Source organism: Aquarana catesbeiana, linkage group LG01 (genome assembly GCF_042186555.1).
Source record: "Aquarana catesbeiana isolate 2022-GZ linkage group LG01, ASM4218655v1, whole genome shotgun sequence".
In the NCBI taxonomy this organism is placed as follows: Eukaryota; Metazoa; Chordata; class Amphibia; order Anura; family Ranidae; genus Aquarana; species Aquarana catesbeiana.
The window spans coordinates 553,489,091-553,509,475 of NC_133324.1; the positions used below are offsets into that span (position 1 = coordinate 553,489,091).

The 20,385-nt window shown below is 41.5% G+C and overlaps 1 protein-coding gene and 1 long non-coding RNA gene across 4 annotated transcripts in view; one reads left to right on the plus strand and one right to left on the minus strand.

Annotated features, from left to right (window-relative positions):
* Positions 1 to 3,403, minus strand: part of LOC141105676 (uncharacterized) — a 78,162-nt gene extending 74,759 nt beyond the window's left edge. Inside the window, exons 1-2 of the long non-coding RNA XR_012235627.1 lie at positions 3,290 to 3,403; positions 1,790 to 1,975 (exon numbers count right to left, since the gene is read on the minus strand). This is a non-coding gene — a long non-coding RNA (uncharacterized lncRNA). The remainder of the gene's footprint in view (positions 1 to 1,789; positions 1,976 to 3,289) is intronic.
* The window catches only part of SSBP4 (single stranded DNA binding protein 4), a 735,140-nt gene that overhangs the window by 392,000 nt on the left and 322,755 nt on the right, over positions 1 to 20,385 (plus strand). The gene's annotated exons all lie outside the window — the stretch shown is intronic.

Sequence of the window (20,385 nt, forward strand, 5' to 3'; positions counted from 1 at the left end):
CTTAGTTGATACAGTTGCCATGGATCACATTGGCAGCTCACTGTCAGTTTTGCTTGTTGCCTCTAATAGTAATGTAACCATATTTTATCAACATAGATAGCTGAAGTAGTTGCCTGAGGAACTATGCTGCTGCATTGGCACACAAAAGAGCAAAAGGGTTTATGAAGGTAGGGTCACAGGAGAAGCCACATGAAGATCCTGGTAGTGAGAAAAGCCTAGAGTATGTTATTTTACAGATCATTACTTGGGAATCTCTGTAGAAGGTTCTGATTTTCATATGTATTTGCAAGAAGGCTTGATCACACTATGGTGTAGGGAAAGATGTTGTTGGAGCAAATGTAGTAGGTATTAGTGAGATATGGTAAAGAAGAGAGGTGAAGAAGGTAGTTGCTCATATTGCTTTACAATGAGAGTTTCTGACAAAGGTAGACTTTGGCTAAATAGCATCAATGCAAATTGGGTTGCATATGTAGGGAAACAAATCCCAGAACACTTGTGCAGGGTGATAATAATAATAATAATAATAATAATAATAATAATAATAATCAGATTAACAGACGGAACAAGGTAAGCTTCACAATGTGCACTAGCTCCACAGGAGGTATAATGATCTATGTATTATACTGTAGAATAGAAAATACATTTAGAACTGAGATAATCATTAGAATTTTCTTAGTTTTCCTTTCATTACAATTAATGATATAAAAAAATATAGGAAACCCATACAGATGAACTATTAAACATGTTTTAAGGTGTAAGGATAAAATCAAATGTTTAGGAATGTATATAAAACTTTCTCACAGGTTTTGGAAAATCCTGAACACTCAGAACATTTACTTGTTACAGAGAAATGTGGTTCTTGGCCCAGACTCCCTTAGCCTTCCGGCTGCCAGCATGTATTGAAGAGGGCCAGCCGCATCTGGACACCATTACCACAGTCGACAGACTGGAGGGACGGGCAGGAGGTGGTTATGCAGAAGCCAGCAACTGTGCTCCTGATCATCCCATGCTGGCTCTCCTCTTGTTCCATGCATGTTGACCATTTCTTAGCGTGGACCTGTGCCAGCATAACCTCACTCTTGTAAGCTAGACCTTAAAGCGGAACCGGGCTTTGTTAAAATCCAAGCACGCAAAGCTTTTTTGAAATGGTTCCTGTAAACTGCTCGGAGAGCTTACACATTCAAAAGACGTATTTTTATTTGCTTTTACTGGAAGGAATTACGTTCTGTTCTGCTTTGTTAGGCAGATGTTAGGTTTGGCTGTAAACTGACCCTTCAGTGATCATGTTAACGTTATTTCAAATGATCCCTGTCTTTTTTATGATCAAAATAAATATGCTATGCTGTGTGATTATGTCGTATATATACTGTATGTAATTTTTTTCGGTAAATTTATAGGATTTATATGTACTATCCATATACAGTAAATATGAAAGTACTTTCAGATCATGCTGAAAAGTGTTAAAGCCTAAGTACAGACCTTACAGTCCAGCTTACAGTGAGTAAGATGTGTCCCCTGTGCTGATGCTTCTTTTAGTTGAAATGCTTCTCCGTCCTACCACCACCTTACCCCACCACAGTAATCATCTAACGCGGCAGGGGTTAATACAACTAACTAAGGGGCTGTCAGAAGCTCTCATCTACAGAGTCTAACTATGCACGTCCTTTTTGCCCACCTCCTCCATTTAAAGCTGTAGCAAACCGCATCAGAAACAAAAAATAGGCACCGGGCAGTTTAAGTCATAATGTGCTAGTATGCATCCCATACTAGCACATTATGACCAATTTACCTTAGAACGAAGCCCTTCAGCAGCACGCTGTCACCCCTGAAGGCGCTTCCATCTTCACCTGGTCTTCCTCCTGGGTTTGCAGGCTTCGGCGATATGAATGGCCAAGGCGGCAATGACGTCAATCCTGCACAATCCTACGGCATGGCACTGAAGGAATAACACGGGTATAGCATACCTCTCAACCTCCTGAGATGGGAATGAGGGACACCTATTAGCAAAAGTATGTAGGTATAGGACACACCCCCTACCATGCCCCCTTAAAGGAGAATTGTACAAAAAAAAGATTAGTTAAACCCACAAGTGCTTTTTTTTTTACCCCTACTGTTCTTTTATATTGGCTTTTGGAATTTACAGATGCAACAATTTAGACATTGGATGAATGGTTTAGGACTGTAAAACACTTCTTGATAGATAAGTAGTTTTTTTTTTTATACAACTATATAGATCAGACAAATAGGAGGGACCAATGAGGAGGAAAGAGGGACAAAGGGACTTTGTTCCGAATGAGGGACAGTCCCTCGAAATCAGGGAAATTTGGGAGCTATGGTCCTTCAGTGCGCATGTGCCAGTGACATCACCGGCTGTATCTAAAGTAAATATCTCCCAAATGGGGCACATTTAGGAGCTATTTACTATATCTTTAAGTAAGCCTTATTATAGGCTTACTTATAGGTAAAAATCACACAAGGGCATTTACTCCCACTTTAAAGAAGCCAATAACTATGTTATCTCCAGGAGTCTAATCAGCCCTGCCAATTCTCTCAGTGAGCTATAGAACACCTACCAATCTCTATGTTATAGAGATGAGAACAGGGTAGGTGGTGTTTAGTTCACAAAACAGAACTGGGTGGGATTGAAAACATTTCCTGCAATTTAAGTGAAAGAAAGGCACTGTGTTATCAGGCCACAACAATAAATTTCGAAGCAAAGTGCATTTCCGACCAGATCAGCAGATGTTTTTCTATACTTTTAGTATCTTAAACCAGATAAAACATGTATTGACTGTTCGCAGAGATGTACTGCAGATATTTTTTTCTTTTATTTTGCCCTGACATATGCTTTAGTCTGGGTTCACACCTATGCGAATTGGATGTCGGTTTCCCCGCATCCAATTCGCATGACAGGAGATTGTGACGTCTCTCTATGGAGTCAGTTCACATATCTCCTTTGCGGCTGCGGAGCGGCTTGCACAGGAGTGCTGTGCGTCTTTGGCTCCGTTTCAGGGCTGAATTCAGGAAAAAAATTGGCCCTGATTTGTCCCTGAAATGGAGAACAGGGACGCACCGGACCCCTGCTGCGAGCCGCATCCATCAGAGATGTGATCATAGCCTCAAGGAAATATTTAGAACTTTGTTGAAACATAGCAGAGAACAGTAAAACAAGAAGCAATGTACCTAAGATACCTGAAAAATGCTGTATATAAGATACGAGATGATATAAAAGATGATATACAAGATGATATAAAAGAAATTGGGCTAGAGAAAACAAAACTGCCCCAACCTTTAAGCTGAATGACTGCTCTTGCTCTCACAGACAGAAGGTGGAGGGCTTTTTGTGTGTTGCCTGTACAGCTAGCATCTTGCCTCCCTGTGTAATGCATTCATTCATCACACTGAGGCTGTGTCTTTCCCACATGACCTTTAATCTCCTGGACACTACACAATGGCACTTAATGTATTAGCTCCACATTGGCCTGCTGGTGTGATGAATCTGACTTGGTTATCTACACAGTTGGGCTACCGCTTAGTTAATCAATGAACACAAAGTCAACAGGAAAGCCTGTGTGACGCAAGTCTTGTGTATTTGATTAGTGTACTGTACTAAACATTTGTACACAGTGTGTCTCCATGCTGTGAGAGCTGTCACCATGCTAGATCTCCCAGTTGGCTAAAGATGGAGCTCCATTGATTTCTTTCTATGAGATCTGTATGAACTGTCTGCATTCTAAAGAGGGATAGTCACTATTTGTTTTACAAACCGTATTATTTCTGACAGGGCAATATCATTTCAATTATACTGCTTGTGTCTATTTTATTTCTTTTGCTTTATAATTATATGATAATTTTTAGATTACATAAAATGCTCAGAGAATATGCGTTATCAGTTTGGAGGAGATCGCACACGCCTCAGGGGCTTTTATTTTTTATCTAATCTCTGTTTCTGACAAAAACATTACAACCTAAGCACACGGGAAGAGGGCTCAAAGTGGTATTAAATCCAAAAGCAAACATTTATTACATTGCAGCGCACCAATACTTAGATGTGGTGACTGCATTCATTTTCTTTTTTAGGCTCCGTTCACATATATGCAAATAGGGTGCATTTTGAACCACATCCAATTTGCATAACATGTGAACTGGACCGACTTTCAATGGAGCAGGTTCACATATATCTGGGGCAGCCATGGTCCGTTTTTGAAAAGAGTCCTGTGTGATTTTGGGTCCAGTTCAGGTGTGCGAATTCAAGTGAAAATTTGAACCTGAATCGCACCTGAACCGGTGAACAAAACTGCACCTGACTCTGGACTGCAAACCGCAGCCGGACATGTGTGAACCTAGTCTTAGGCTTTCTTTCTTATATTTTCCCCTGGTGATCTTGACAGTAAGACCCCTTTCACACTGGCAGCGCCCGGCCGTTAGCGCTAAAGCATCACTCGTTATTGCGGTGCGTTAGTGCTGTTTTAGCGGCACTAGTAGGGCGCTAGTAGGGTGCTTTTTACCAAAAAAGGTCAAAAGTCCCGTTTTGCAGGACTTTTCAGGCACTTTGGAAGCACTGCCCATTCATTGCAATGAGCAGGGTGTTTTGGAAGCACTATTTACAGCGCTCCCAAACCACCCCAAAGATACTGCTTGCCAGACTTTTCGTAACATCCCACAAGCGCACCGCCCCCATGTGAAAAGACACACTGCAATGAATGGGAGGCCTAAGGCTACTTTCACACCGAGGCGGTTTTCAGGTGCTTTAGCGCTAAAAATAGCCTCTGAAAAGCACCTGAAAAGCGCCTCCCAATTATTGCAGTGTGTCTTTTCACACTGGGGTGGTGCACTTGCAGGATGTTACGAAAAGTCCTGCAAGCAGCATCTTTGGGGTGGTTTGGGACCACTGTAATTAGCAGTCCCAAATTGCCCTGCCCATTGCAATGAATGAAAAGTGCTTTGAAAGCACCCCATTTTTTGCCATTTTTTGGGGGTAAAAAACAGCACTAAACCTAGCAGTGCTTTAGCGCTAACGGCCGGGCACTGCCAGTGTGAAAGGGGTCTAAGTCTGTTGTTTTTCATGAGAACAAGATGTCCTGCAGATATAGTAGTTAGAGGGTTGAGACAAACCATTTAACACTGAAGGGGTGATTACAATGGGTGATTACAATTACAACCTTTATTCATTTATGTACACTTGTAATACATTTATCCAAAAAGGAACAAAGCTGTTTGCTGTAACTGCCTAAAAAGTGTTACCTGGAATTCAGCTTTATTAGTGTATCTAAACAACCCCCCCAGGGTGACAATGCTGGTCTCCAAAGGTGTCTGTGTTGCATCTTCCTCCTTCTTCCAGAGTGAGAACACAAATAAGGGAGTTTGTTATTGGCTGGATCACCCAGTAAAAACAGAAGGGAAAAAAAGCCTAATGCCACGTACACATGATCAGAAATGCTGCCAGCAAAACTCCGACGAGAGCTTTTTATCGGAAAATGTGACCATGTGTATGCTCCATCGGTCTTTTGCTGGTGGAATTCCAGCCAGCAAAAGACTGAGATCAGGTTCTCTATTTTTCGGTCTGGAAAAGTTCCTATCCGAAAATGCGTTTGTCTATATGCAATTCGAACGCGCAAAAAATCACGCATGCTTGGAAACAATTTGACGCATGCTCGGAAGCACTGAACCTCATTTTCTTGGCTCGTCGTAGTGTTGTACGTCACCGCGTTCTTGACGGACCAAAGTTCAGAGAACTTTTGTGTGACCATGTGTATGCAAGGCAAGCTTGAGTGGAATTCCGTCCAAAAAACCATCCAAGATTTTTCTGACGGAAATTCCGATCGTGTGTGCGCGGCATAAGAAAAGAAAACTGATGCAGCCACCACATCTAATGATTGGTAAGCTGCAAAATAATACATTTTTGGTTTTAGGTTTAATGACACTGGCCATCATTTAACTTGGAGAAGACTGGCAGCAAGATATGGAAGAGAAGTGTGTTCAGGGAATGGCGCCAAAGTCAAGTTGAGCATTGCAGTGAAAGCTGCATTTTTTATTTTAAAATCTGCTGGCCAAATTAATAAACCATTACCTTGAGTTTTAATGTAATAACATTTAAGGTTCTACATGTACATTAACATTGAACAAGCAAACACACATAAACTTTTGTTGTCCATACTGCTGTTGAAAGCCAATTTCTGTTGAGATGAAGCTTCACTTTACAAAAAAGACCCAATCACATTCAAGGTAAATAAGAAAAAAAAACAGCATTTTTGCTCATACATAATTAGATGATGGAAGTCAGCAGTGCTTCCCCTCATGTACTATTCACTGGAGTAGCTGTACTTGCAAAGTGCACCATCTATTTGCCTTTTGTAAATCCACCCCAACATCTTCATAAAACCAAAAAATAAAGAGGTGCATGTGTACATTTATATATTTTTTTTTTTATAGTTTTAGCATTTTTTCTTTAAGCTGTCACAATGACTACCCAGCTTTGTCAGCAAGTTATCCCTGAAGCTGGATTCTATTATTATTACCTGTTATCTGAATAAAGGTGAGCAGCTTGCTGAATCATGAGTCACTGGATTTTCCATAACCTAGGTTAAAAAGAAATCTAACTCTAGATAAAAACAGAAAAGCGCTGACAGCTATTCAGTGCTTCGCTACAAAAAAAATGTGTGCATTTATTATTCCATTTGACAACATTAGAGAACCATATTTTTCAAGGTAATCCACCCTCCTGAGTTATTGCAATCCTCTGTAGCAGTATAGACCTTCTGACTCCCAAGAACTAACACTTGATTTCTTTACTAAATATAGACTTCAAGCTTTTTCACTGCTATGCTTGAGAATCATTTAAACACGTTCCTTTAAATGTTAATACATAAAGACCATATAGGCTTTATCCCTCAAAGGCAGACATGTAATAATATCAGAACAGCAATAGACCTGATCCACTATTCCGTCAAATCCATACCTCCCAACTTTTTGAGATGGGAATGAGGGACACCTATCAGCAAAAGTATGCAGGCATAGGACACACCCCCTTAAAGGAGAATTGTACAAAAAAAAACCAAGATTGGTTAAACCCACAAATTATTTTTTTACCACTACTATTTCTTTATATTGGCTTTTGAAATTTACAAATGCAGCAATTTAGAAATCAGATGAAAGGTTTAGGGCTGGAAAACACTTTTTCAAAGATAAAAAGTGCATTTTATTATCAACTCTAAAGATCAGACCAAAATGAGGGACAAATGAGGAGGAAAGAGGGACACAGAGGGACATTGCTCCAAAGCAGGGACAGTCCCTCGAAATCAGGGACAGTTGGGAGCTATGTCAAATCTATAAACTGCTACCATTCTTGTTTTGACATAGAAATGATTAAGGCAGTCTCTTCAAGTTTTATATGTTAGTAACATGTACCAGATGTGGAGTATCAGACATTTCATCAATGCCTTGTGATGGCTTAACTCCAACCCACTATTATATTTAAAATGACCTAGTTTCCAAACTAAACTGGGGAACCTTCATGCTTTTAATGGAAGATTTAACACTCCATATTCACAAAAAACATTAACTTGAAGGCAATAAAGTAGCTAGCAATGAATACAAAGTTCATTTATTTACAGGTGATCTATTATTGAACCTAAAGCTCAATTTGCTTACATTTTGCCTTCCCTGGTTCCTCTGTTCCCTCCCTCATCTACATCCTGATGGTAAGGTGCTGTAAATAGCTTTCCAAAATTATGTCAGCACAATGCCTCAGCAATCTTCTCTAGAGACATCAGCTGAGATGAAAGCAGGGGACAGTTAAGCAAATATCAAAATGCCTTGAAGGGTGGATGTAAGTCAGGAGGAGTGGGCAATCTCAAACACAATGCATTTGCATGCATGCTGCCTTAGGTAATGCCCATATTTGATGTTGAGCTTCCATGACTGAATCAACTGAAATCCAATGCATGAAAGTGGTGGACCAGGGACAATCAGACTGGAGAGGAAAGAGCTAGATGATGCTGGATGTCCTCCAGCTGGGAAATAGGACAGGCAATATCTGAAATGCTGCAGATTATAATGCACACCGTCAGAAGCTCACAGAAATTTCAGTACCAGAAAGGAGTCTGTACAACTATGCAAGACTAAGACCCCTTTCACACTGAGGTACTTTACAAGCGCTATAGTGCTAAAAATAGCGTCTGCAAAGCGTCTGTAAAGAGCCTCTCCTGTCTCTCCAATGTGAAAGGCCGAGTGCTTTCAAACTGGAGCGGTGCGCTGGCAGGACGCTCAAAAAAGTCCTGCAAGCCGCACCTTTGAGGCGCTTTAGGAGCAGTGTATACACTGCTCTTAAAGTGCCCCTGCCCATTGAAATCAATGGGCAGCGCCGCTTTTTAACCCTTTTTCGGCCGTTAGCGGAGGTTAACAGTGCCCCGCTAGCGGCCGAAAAGCACTGCAAAAACGATGGTAAAGCGCCGATAAATAAAGGAGCGCTTTACCGCCGACGCCCGGCACTGCTCAGTGTGAAAGTGGCCTTAGGGTAAGGCTGGAGTTCAGCTTTAACAAATTCCCAACGTCCTCTGACTATTGAGAATGTTTAACTTCATCTCATGTCTCTCTTTCAACATTAGCAAATCCAAAATTTACTTTGCAACACATCTTTTGCCCCTTAAATTACATATACAAAATCAGGTATTGAAAAATACAGTTGTCTGCCTTTCTATAGATAACTGTCTGGCAAGCTGAAGATATAGCACTCCCTATGGGGGAGATTTACTAAAACTGCACCATTTTCTGTGAGCTCCAGCTTTACTAAAATCCCCCCGTATATCGCTTTGTATGGGTAGAATACATGCAAAAAATTGTTTCCTGAATTCTTTACTAATTTTAAGTTCTTTTAAATATGTGCAGCAGGTAGACCAGATTCATACTGCCCAACATTAAAACTTGAGAAAGAAAGAGGGATATTCTAAACTAGACAGCATGTGGCATGTGTAGCTTCTTAATTAATATGCATTGATGATCAGTAGCAGTAAAGTGTTCTCACTATTTTTTAGCATTGGTTGTCAGTGGCAATATCAATAGCTTACCCAGTGGCGTCACTAGGGTTGGGGTCACCTGGTGCGGAAAAAAATTGGTGTCACCCCCCTCCACCAACTATAGTCCCCCTTCAGTACAGACCCCCTCCCTCAGTACAGACCCCCCCACTAACTACAGATCCCCCCTCACTCAGTACAGACCCCCTTTCCTCAGTATAACCCCCCCATTAAGTACAGATCCCCCTCCCGCAGTATAGACCCCTCTCCCTCAGTACATACCCCCCCTCCATCAGTATAGACCTCCCCCCTCAGTACAGACCCCCTCTTTTTCCTCAGTATAGAACCCCCTCCCTCATTATAGCTATACCCCCCCATCAGTATAGACCCCCTCACTCAGTATAGACCCCCTCACTCAGCATAGACCACCCTCAGTGCAGACCCCCCTCCATCAGCATAGTCCACCCTCCATCAGCATAGACCCCCTCAGTGCAGACCCCCCTCCATCAGCAGAGACCCCCCCTCAGAGCAGACGCCCTCCATCAGCATAGATCCCCCTCAGTGCAGACCCCCCTCCATCAGCATAGACCCCCTCAGTGCAGACCCCCCTCCATCAGCATAGACCCCCCTCAGTGCAGACCCCCTCCATCAGCATAGACCCCCCTCAGTGCAGACCCCCCCATCAGCATAGACCCCCCTCAGTGCAGACCCCCTCCATCAGCATAGACCCCCCTCAGTGCAGACCCCCCCTCCATCAGCATAAACCCCCCCAGTTAAGACCCCCTTCTCCACTTTTGCTAGTAGTCCCCCTCTCCCCTCCCATTGCGCCCCCAGCACATGTTCATCTACAAATACAATACACAGTTCAGACCTCAGAACAGCGTGGGATATGTACTCCTCGGACTCCCTCCTCCTTTGTGCATGTAAACAGAAAGGAGAAAGCGGCTTCGGTCTGCTCCTTTGAGGGACACAGCCGGAGAGACACAGATAACAGTGTAGGGGTGTGTGCGGACCATGTGATGCCACTGCCCACAGGTGTCACCCCTCTGGCAGGTGTCATCCCTCTGGCGGGTGTCATCCAGGTGCAGCCCCCCCTGCCCCCCCCCAGCAGCGTCACTAAGCTTACCCCCTTCCCAGCATTGGTGAATAGTGGCAATAACAATATGCCCTTTCCTTTTCAGCATTGGGGATCAGAGGCAATAAAAATTATTCACTTCCTCCCCAGCATTGGTGGGCAGTGGCAGTAAAAATAGTCTCCAACTAGTAATTGTACTCAGTGGACCCTGATTTCTCTTTTTTTGTGTGGTAAGATACCAAGTTTTAACAACTTATGCAATGTCGTAACAGACTTTGTGGCATCTCCATCTCACATCTTAACACATACTAGCTAGTGGTGTCGTATTTTTCTACTGCAGGCACACAATTTTCAATAAACACCCCATCTAGTAGAATCACCTAATTTATACAAAATATTTACTTGTTGTCCTGGTCCTAACCCAGCTAACAATATTATATTAATGTGTAAACTACCTTTATAATATAAATATGCCTGTTCCTACTAATGATATAAAACGAATTTTAATTATACAAGGAAAAGCTGCATTTACGCCTCTGTTACCTATAAACAGATGCCTACCATGCCTCCTGCAACATCTGGTCTTCCTACCAAGCCACCCAACTCTGTTTTGGGACTCCCTGGAATCTGACCCTCTGCTCCATACAGTTTTCTAACTCTCATCTACTTTCCCCAAAGAATAAGTAATTATACTAATTTCCATATATAATTCCTAATACCTGGAAGAAAATGTAATTATTATCCTAGCTTTCAGAAAACTCCTCCAACTAGCCCTGATATTAAACAAATTAAACAAATTACCCTTTATGGTTGAATAAATGAAATTTTAAATTCAACTTCATGATGACAACATTGTTGTGACATCTCAACCAGAGGAAGACATCTAACTAAAAAAATCTGTTAAAATTATTGTACAGGACTTATATTTTCATGATCAGGTCTTCCTAAACGATTCGCCCTTAGGTGGCAACCCTTCATAGACATCATCCTCACGGTTTCTGAAAAATCATCCCTGATGTCATCCTGCACTTACTTATGGTATGCAAACGCAAAAGCAACCACCATTTAAAGGCCAATTATTACAAATGGGGCTCTCTTCACTCTACGCTAAGGTTACCATAACCTGTCTGTGGAGAACACTACCAAGCCTTAGACTTCTTGTGGCAGTCCCTGTCTTTTGGCTCTTTTTCTTTGTTGTAGTTTGGCAAAACCTTCCATACCTGGTCATCAGGCTTCTTTAGATGTTGGCTGTTCTGAGCTTCTTTATTTCTTTCTCTTTTTCTTTTTCCTCCAATACTATTCAGGAGTTTCAGTTGAATTTACACATTTGAGTCAGTGTTAGGGCAGACACCTCAAGCCTCTGTTGCCTGTACTATTTTGGAGTCATGGCCTCAAGGGATTCTCCATCCATGCTTCCCTTATAGGTTTGTAGTCACCTGTATACTCATCTTGTAGCTGTATGTAATAGATAAGGGAACAAAACAAAACATTAACTATGTTATTATCTCTTTTAATTCTGAATACTATCCTCTATTGGGAACATAAACACTGTATTGTGTTTCTCTTTGTACTATTTCTTTATTTGTATTTTTCTTGTGAAAAACTCAATATAATATATATATATATATATATATATAAAAAGAGCCCAGTTGATAGCTAAAGCTCACCTGGCTGCTGTGGGTAGTCAGTTTAAGCAAAAGATATTTGCTCTATAGAACAAAGTGGAATGGAATTTTATAGTCTCCTAATAAAATTGGCTGATTGCTAAAAGTCTCTTATATGTCAAAACTAAAATTTCTTTTTAAGTACGCTTGAGTGAAGAGGATAGGTTTTGCAGTAATGCAGTTATCAATGTTTAATGTGGGTGAGCAGAGTGTAGTATTACAAGTAGCTCCACAGTACTTCATCATTTTGACTGGCTGTTCCATTATTTTGGCATCTGCTCTCTAGTTGCAGGCCTGTAGATGCTACAGTGGGATGTGTTTGCTAGACTGTTGCTCCCTGTGATAGAGCATATGTTGTAGCTGAGAGCCTCGCAAGGTGAAACAGTGCTTTCTCAACAGGAATATAAAAAGTAAATCATGCAAACCCATTTACGTAGGTCATTCTGAGGCCCTTTTCTTTTTTCTGCTTCCCAAATATCTTAGTATAGAGATAGGTCCTTTTGAACAGATAAACCTGTCAGCAAAGCAACATGTAAACATTACAACCATTACTATCTGCTTATTTCGGCATGTTATTACCTTGCAGCACTTGTCATTGTCAACTGTAATAAAGATTTTGATGAAGGTTCATTTAGAAAAACATACGTGCTGATTTGACATGCCTCTGTACAAATTGATGCTGTTTATTTTTGTTTATTTTTTATAGTGTAGGCCAACTCTGTTGCACTTTACAAGATACATAGACCATTCATATTAATCTATGCCCCTGATTTAGCGTATATTGCATCATGTTTCATTGCTTGTACTGCAGTAATACAGACACACTTTAATTTCTGTTTGGTTGGATGCTAATTAAACCTACCAACATATTTTTGGATTGTGAAACTAAACTGGAGAGCTGCAGTTTAGAATATGGAGTTTAAGGGAACAATACCCTTGTCAAAAATTTACCCCAGGTTATAAAGCTGCAAAGTGCACTTATAGTGACTGTAAACCTCTGTCAATGGCCAAAGTAAAACCTTCTATAGTGTATACTTTCTTCAATGCAAAACACTGAGTGTGCTTTCTGTCTGCAGTCTTGTTCCTCTGCTGTCTGCATGAGTCATATTTGACAGGTTATGCTGACTCCAAGGGGTTGAGGGGAAGGGGTAAGGAAGCTCTAGCACACAGCCTGTGATTGACAGCCTCAGATGTGCACATTTCCCTATGAGATTGTGTAGAGCAGTGGTTCCCACCTCCTGTCCGCAGGACCCACTAACAGGCCAGATTTTAAGTATTACCTTGGGGAAATGCAGGCTAGAATACTGCAATCACTGAGCAGAAAATGATATCACCTGTGATGTATTTCAGTTATATTGCAAACCTGGCCTGTTAGTGGGTCCTGAGGACAGGAGTTGATGACCACTGGTGTACAGGATGTATCCAACTCTCTCCACTCAGGTCTCAGATTATACTCAGATTTCTTCTCTGAGCTGTGCAGTGTGTGACATCAGATCCCTGCCCCCCTGGAAGGTGAAAAATCTGTGTAAATTCTGGACTTTAAACTAATATAGGAAAGAGATGGCTGCAGATAAACAGGTACAACTTATGTAGGAGGATTTGTTTCATCTCTATGTATCGCCTAAAGCTAGTCACTTCACTGGGTATATGTGGTTTACAACCACTTTAACGCATAGTTACATAGTTAGTCAGGTTGAAAAAAGACACAAGCCCATCTAGTTTGACCAATAAAAGCGAGAAAAACACACACACTGTACTGCTTATTTTCTATATAAATCATGTACAGGCATACCCCACTTTTAAGTACACAATGGGGTTTATTTACTAAAGCTGGAAAGTGCAAAATCAGACTCACTTCTGCATAGAAACCAATAAGCTTCGGCTTGTTCAATTAAGCTTTGGTAATAAAACCTGGAAGCTCATTGGTTTCTATGCAGAAGTGAGTTTGATTTTGCACTTTCCAGCTTTAGTAAATAAACCCAATTGTGTACTTAAAAGTGGGGTATGCCTGTAAAGAAGTACAAGATAAAGAAATTGGCAGGTACTCTTAGGTCGCTAATGCATCTGTGGATATCAGAGGTCAAAGATAGGATTTATACATTTACAAAGAAAGAATGATTTCCCTAGCTACACCAGCTAGAGATTTCTAAAAATATTGTATATACAGTAAACATGATTTAAACAGTATTTATCATTTCATTTCTGATGAACTATTGCTGATAATATGCATCATTTTGTAGTAAGCACAGTACTTCTAAAGAAAAAACTCAGACGATTGTATTTCTATTAGTCTTTTTACATTACTGTCTATAAGTAGCAGTACAGCACTATAAGAATCCAGTTTCAAGAAACAAGAAATAGCATTAATAATTGAAGTACAGTGTTCATCATCACTGCTGCACTGTGTTCGTAAGCAGCAATACACAGTATCACAGCCTAGCCTTATTCAGCTCATCATAAATTGCAACAGCACTAGTGGGGTACAAGACCTGCTTCCACAGTAGCAGGCAAGCTGGTTTAGGTGTCCAAAAAGCTTGCACTATTTTGACTTGCTGGTGATATTCAATTGATCCATGCTTATGTCTTGCATGCCTTCTGAGGGTTCCTTGTTGACACCATAGTGTCAAGTTATTTTCCTCCTAAAGTCGATACACTTCACCTGGGTTCAGTTCAAGGCAGGCTACTAAAATTGCTAACTTTTGGCCGCCAAACTGAACCCCAAAAAATTCAATGGGAGTCGAATGGTAAAAACAGTAATGCCTATTTTCTAGGATAATAGGCAATGGATTGTCTAACAAATGGCATGAGGGCTGGGAACAGCCCTGAAGAACATGTACCAAAGCTAAAAATGTATTTATTTATTTTTTTTATTCAGTCTAGCGGGGAGCAGCCATTTGAATAATTCTTTAAGTGAAAAAATGCAAAATTCTATAAAAAAACATGCATATGGGATGCCTTGAACCTGCCTGTGAAGTGGCACATTTGTATAACGTATATACAACCGACTACAGAAAAAAATACTTTAAAAATATATAATTTTGGTTGTGAACAAATGTCAGCTCCAAGTTACTTCTGCTTGTAAACAAATAATGCTTACCTGGAAGGTCTGGTATGAATATTGTGGGGGTCCACACCATTTTTTAATACAATTCCCACCCCTTTGTTTATATTCCTCAGCAGACAGTTGAATGGACTATGGGGGATGATTCTTGGTTGTTAGGAAGCCGGCGGCTGTGATACCAGAGGTTTGACTCACCTGGACACCAATTTAATTTGGCCATTTCAGGAACCTCCAAACAAGCAAAATTCGATCTGAACTATTAGCTCATTCCTTGAACTAGCAGCTCATTCCTAATCCTGATGCAAAGTTATGTCAAACTTCTATTCAACAACTCCTTAACTCCTTATTTGCACCAGGCTTTGTCCAGTCTCTACATGAGAGCTATTAGGAATAACTACCTAGGCTCAGACAACCTATTTAATACAAATCTAGCCTTTACAAAAGGCACCTTGATGAGATGTGTGTCATTATGCAAGTGATGGCTCCATGAGTGAATGTCTTTATCAAGTATCTAAACTACAATGATTGGGTTTGAGATTTGGACTGTGTATCACACCCATCATCACCACACCAAACAAGCAGCCTTATCGATTGATCTTACATTAGGCAGCAATAATAGCGTTTCTCAGGAACCAGACCTCAGACCAGCTCCACAAGGCAGGTCCAACCTCACTCCATGACATCTTCCTGATAGCTGTAGGTTATCATCCCAGTTCCCACTTGAACTGACACTGCACACAATACAAAGTCTTGTCACAATGAATAATTGGTACACATACATGGGATCATTTTGAGCAGAAGTAAGCTAGTTTGCAGAAATGTGAAAAAACTATTTGCAGCACTAATAAAATGCATACAATAGTGAAAGAAAAAAATTGAAATTCCAATAATAATATACAGTATCTCACAAAAGTGAGTACACCCCTCACATTTTTGTAAATATTTTATAACATGTTTTCATGTGACAACACTGAAGAAATTACACTTTGCTACAATGTAAAGTAGTGTGTACAGCTTGTGTAACAGTGTAAATTTGCTGTCTCCTTAAAATAACTCAACACACAGCCATTCATGTCTAAACCGCTTGCAACAAAAGTGAGTACACCCCTAAGTGAAAATGTCCAAATTGGGCCTAAGCCATTTTCCCTCCCCGGTGTCATGTGACTCGTTAGTGTTACAAGGTCTTAGGTGTGAATGGGAAGCATGTGTGTTAAATTTGGTGTTATCGCTCTCACTCTCTCATACTGGTCACTGGAAGTTCAACATATCACCTCATGACAAAAAACTCTCTGAGGATCTGAAAAAAAAGAATTGTTGCTCTACATAAAGATGGCCTAGGCTATAAGAAGATTGCCAAGACCCTGAAACTGAGCTGCAGCACGGTGGCCAAGACCATACAGCAGTTTAACAGGACAGGTTCCACTCAGAACAGGCCTCGCCATGGTCGTCCAAAGAAGATGAGTGCACGTGCTCAGAATCATATCCAGAGGTTGTCTTTGGGAAAGACGTATGAGTGCTGCCAGCATTGCTGCAGAGGTTAAAGGGGTGGTGGGGGGGCAGCCTGTCAGTGCTACGACCATACGCTGCACACTGAATCAAATTGGTCTGCATGGCTTTCATCCCAGAAGGAAGCCTCTTCTAAAGATGATGCACAAGAAAGCCCGTAAACAGTTTCCTGAAGACAAGCAGACTAAGGACATGGATTACTGGAACCATGTCCTGTGGTCTGAGACCAAGATAAAATTATTTGTTTCAGATGGTGCCAAGCGTGTGTGGCGGCAAACAGGTGAGGAGTACAAAGACAAGTGTGTCTTGCCTACAGTCGAGCATGGTGGTGGGAGTATCATGGTCTGGGGCTGCATGAGTGCTGCCGGTGTTCTGACGAGAAGTGTCCCCCCATCGGATAGTGTCCACCCCATACTGCGCAGGCGCAGCTCTTGCGCAGTACGGAGAACAAAGGAGACGCCGAAAGTGTCCGAAGAAGAACAGCTGATCGTGAGATATACACGGCGCCTGCGCAATGAATAGTAAATTTTGTCACACGCTCCCGATGCTCGAGGGGGTGGGTTTGTCCGCCCCAGCATTCTTTAGGCACACCGCCCCTTGTAAGTTGTATAAGCATCGGGAGCGTGTGACAGAATGTGGTATTTTAAATGCATACAATAGTGAAAGAAAAAAATTGAAAGTCCAATAATATGCTCGAGGGGGTGGATTTGTCCGCCCCAGCTGTGTGCATTCTGTGGGCACACCGCCCCCTGTAAGTTGTATGAGCATCGGGAGCGTGTGACAGAATGTGGTATTAAGTGTGCATGCACCCTGTAGAGTTCATGGCCAGCTGTTGATGTTCGGAAATTTTCGGAGTCTCCTCAGTGCCTGCGCACTACAGGGCGGACACTATCTGATGGTCTCCTCAGTGCCTGCGCTCTACAGGGTGGACACTATCCGATGGAGGACTATTTTCGATAGGAAACTGGCACTGGGCACTTACAGTTCATTGAGGGAACCATGAATGCCAACATGTACTGAGAACTACTTAAGCAGAGCATGATCCCCTCCCTTCAGAGACTGGGCCGCAGGGCAGTATTCCAACATGACCCCAAACACACCTCTAAGATGACCATTGATTTCCTAAAGAAGCTGAGGGTAAAGGTGATGGACTGGTCTGCATGTCTCCAGACCTAAACCCTATTGATCTGTGGGGCATCCTCAAAAGGAAGGTGGAGGAGCGCAAGGTCTCTAACATCCACAAGCTCCGTGATGTTGTCATGGAGGAGTGGAAGAGGACTCCAGTGGCAACCTGTAAAGCTCTGGTGAACTCCATGCACAAGAGGGTTAAGGCAGTGCTGGAACATAATGGGGGCCACACAAAACATTGACACTTTGGGCCCAATTTGGACATTTTGAGGTGTACTCACTTTTGTTGCCAACGGTTTAGACATTAATGGCTGTGTGTTGAGTTATTTTGAGGGGACTGCAAATTTACACTGTTATACAAGCTGTACACACACTACTTTACATTGTAGCAAAGTATTGTTTCTTCAGTGTTGTCACATGAAAAGATATAATAAAATATTTGCAAAAATGTGACGGGTGTACTTACTTTTGTGAGATACTGTATGTGGTATCAAGGGTAGTGAGATTTTCAAATCTTGACATGCAGGGGTCACAATGTGTAAAAAAAACACAATCATATCGGGAATCCAAATTCACCCTGTGATCTACCACCAGGGATAAGATGGACTCTTACCAAAACAAACGGACACATAGTCAAATACGCTTGAATTAATTACCAGATGCAGATGGATCAAAACCTCAGAGGATCACAGGTGTTCCAGGTACATCTCAGACAGGCATGATGAAACAAGATATCACCGTATAAATAAAGCAAGGGAGAATCCACATAATATAAAACCGTAAAATATATGTATTGTTGCAATAAAGTTCAAAATACTCACATGTAGTATGATAAAAAACAGTGTTGTATACAAATCAGAATCACTGTATATAAGAGATCCAAATCACAGGATAAACAGACAAGCATGGTGATGTCATGTATGTTGGCTCGCATTTCGTCATAACCAACGTCATTGGGGGCATGCATAGCAGAAATGTGGTTAGTTATAGCTACAGACTTGCAGTGAATAATACTGCCTGCAAAGTGAAGAATGAGGGCTAATAAGATGATAGCATTTACAAAATGTTTATCCTGCTATGATCCACTGCTGAATAGTGGACCGGTAATGAAAAGGTAATAAAGTTTAGGCTTGAGTTTTGCAGTAGCTCTAGTGAATGAGACTCAAGTTATTCCTCATAAAAGCGCATGTACAAGTGAAAGAAATTAGCGTGCACTGATGATTAATAGTAGTAGGACCTAATTGTGAGGTTGCAGGTGCTGAACAGTTGCCATTAGGAACTAGACCCGATTTAAGAATACATGTTACAAGTATGTTATGGCCTTCTGAGGATAAAGAGCTCCAATGTGGAATCTATGGTTGCAGTCATGAGGATAAGCAAAATAGGGTGTTCCTAGAATAGTGGTTCTCAACCTCTCTAGTGCCGTGACCCCTTGATAAAATTTCCCAAGTTGTGGGGAGCCCTAGCAGTAAAATTATTTTTGTAGCGTGGGTTGTCAGCACCCAAGGCAAGACAAGTAATTTGCGCCCCTAACCCATGGACATTTAGCGCTTCCTGAGTCCCTTCCACTCGTACAGTATTAAAACCCCTTATGGTACATTTTAGGACGTACCACTCTTTCTCTTTGTTCTCCTTTTATCTCTCTCTATCCTAATTTCTTGGTTTTTTTCCCCATCCCTCTCTCTAGCCTTCTTTCTTGTTCTTTCTCTTATTCTTTCCTCTCCCTTTTTCTTTGTTCCTCCCCCTCTTTTCCTCTCCCTTCCATGGGGAAGGGAAATGGGATGAGTGGCAGTGCTGGTAGGGAGTTGGGATGAGTGGCAGTGCCAGTGCTGGTGGGGGATGGGATCAGTGGCAGTGCTGGGGGGGGGGGGTTCTGATCAGCCAACTTAGGTGCTCTTGATCAAGGTCATCTGCTGATCTGAGAACTGTAGTGGGGACTTTTAATGGCAACACTATTCACAGGTAGTGTTACCGACTTTGTGGTGTCTCATATCAGTGACATCTCTGCCGAAATCAGGAGATTGGGTCCTGCTGGGCGACCGCGAAAAGGCTGGGAGAGCAGCGTGGGCTTCAGGAACAGCCCAGAATCTGGTGACCCCTGGCAAATCATCATTTGACCCCTGAGGGGGTCCCGACCCCCAGGTTGAGAACCACTGTCCTAGAAGGAAGTGTGTTAGAAGCCTGGAGCATCAAAGTAGGGATTGGGGAAGTGAATATTTATTGTATGAGTTTGGAGTTAGGATACAAAGAGCCAATATGTTTAATATAAAGAGCCAGTATGTTTAGCCAGTATGTTCAACACACACACACACACATAACACACACACGTAATTTCCTTGTCTGTTGGTGTCTCCATTTAATAGTGTTTCTAACTCAATGCTTTGTTTGCCTTGCCAATTTTGAGGTGCATGGTTCCACTGAATAATTTAATGGGGGCCAAAAAATCATTCAACTTAAATCTGTATTTTTAATCATATTTCATATGCATTACATTAAACATTTCAGTGTCATAAATTTGTGACAATTATCTTTAGTTTCACTCATTATATTTCATACAATGTTCTGCATAGCAACAATAGGATTTGCTGATACCATCCAGTCTCGTGTTGTGTACTATATTCATCAGCAGATGGTCCCTGTTTTTCTGTGAATGATAACCATGAGTGGTACTATATCTTGTCATAGATTGTTCATTCTGCACAGACATAGAATAGTGTGCTTAGACCCAGTATGAGCACACAGGATGAATGACGTTTTTTTCCCTGTAGAAGCTGTTATCATGTTAGCTCTGCTGAGCAAACAAACCATAAATGGTATTCACCATGGACAAATACACCAGTGGGACAAGAAAAAAAACAAGTTGAAAACACGCAAAATCAGGAATACATGCACACACACAGATATGACTGACCAGTTTTCAACAACCATATAGATTCTAGT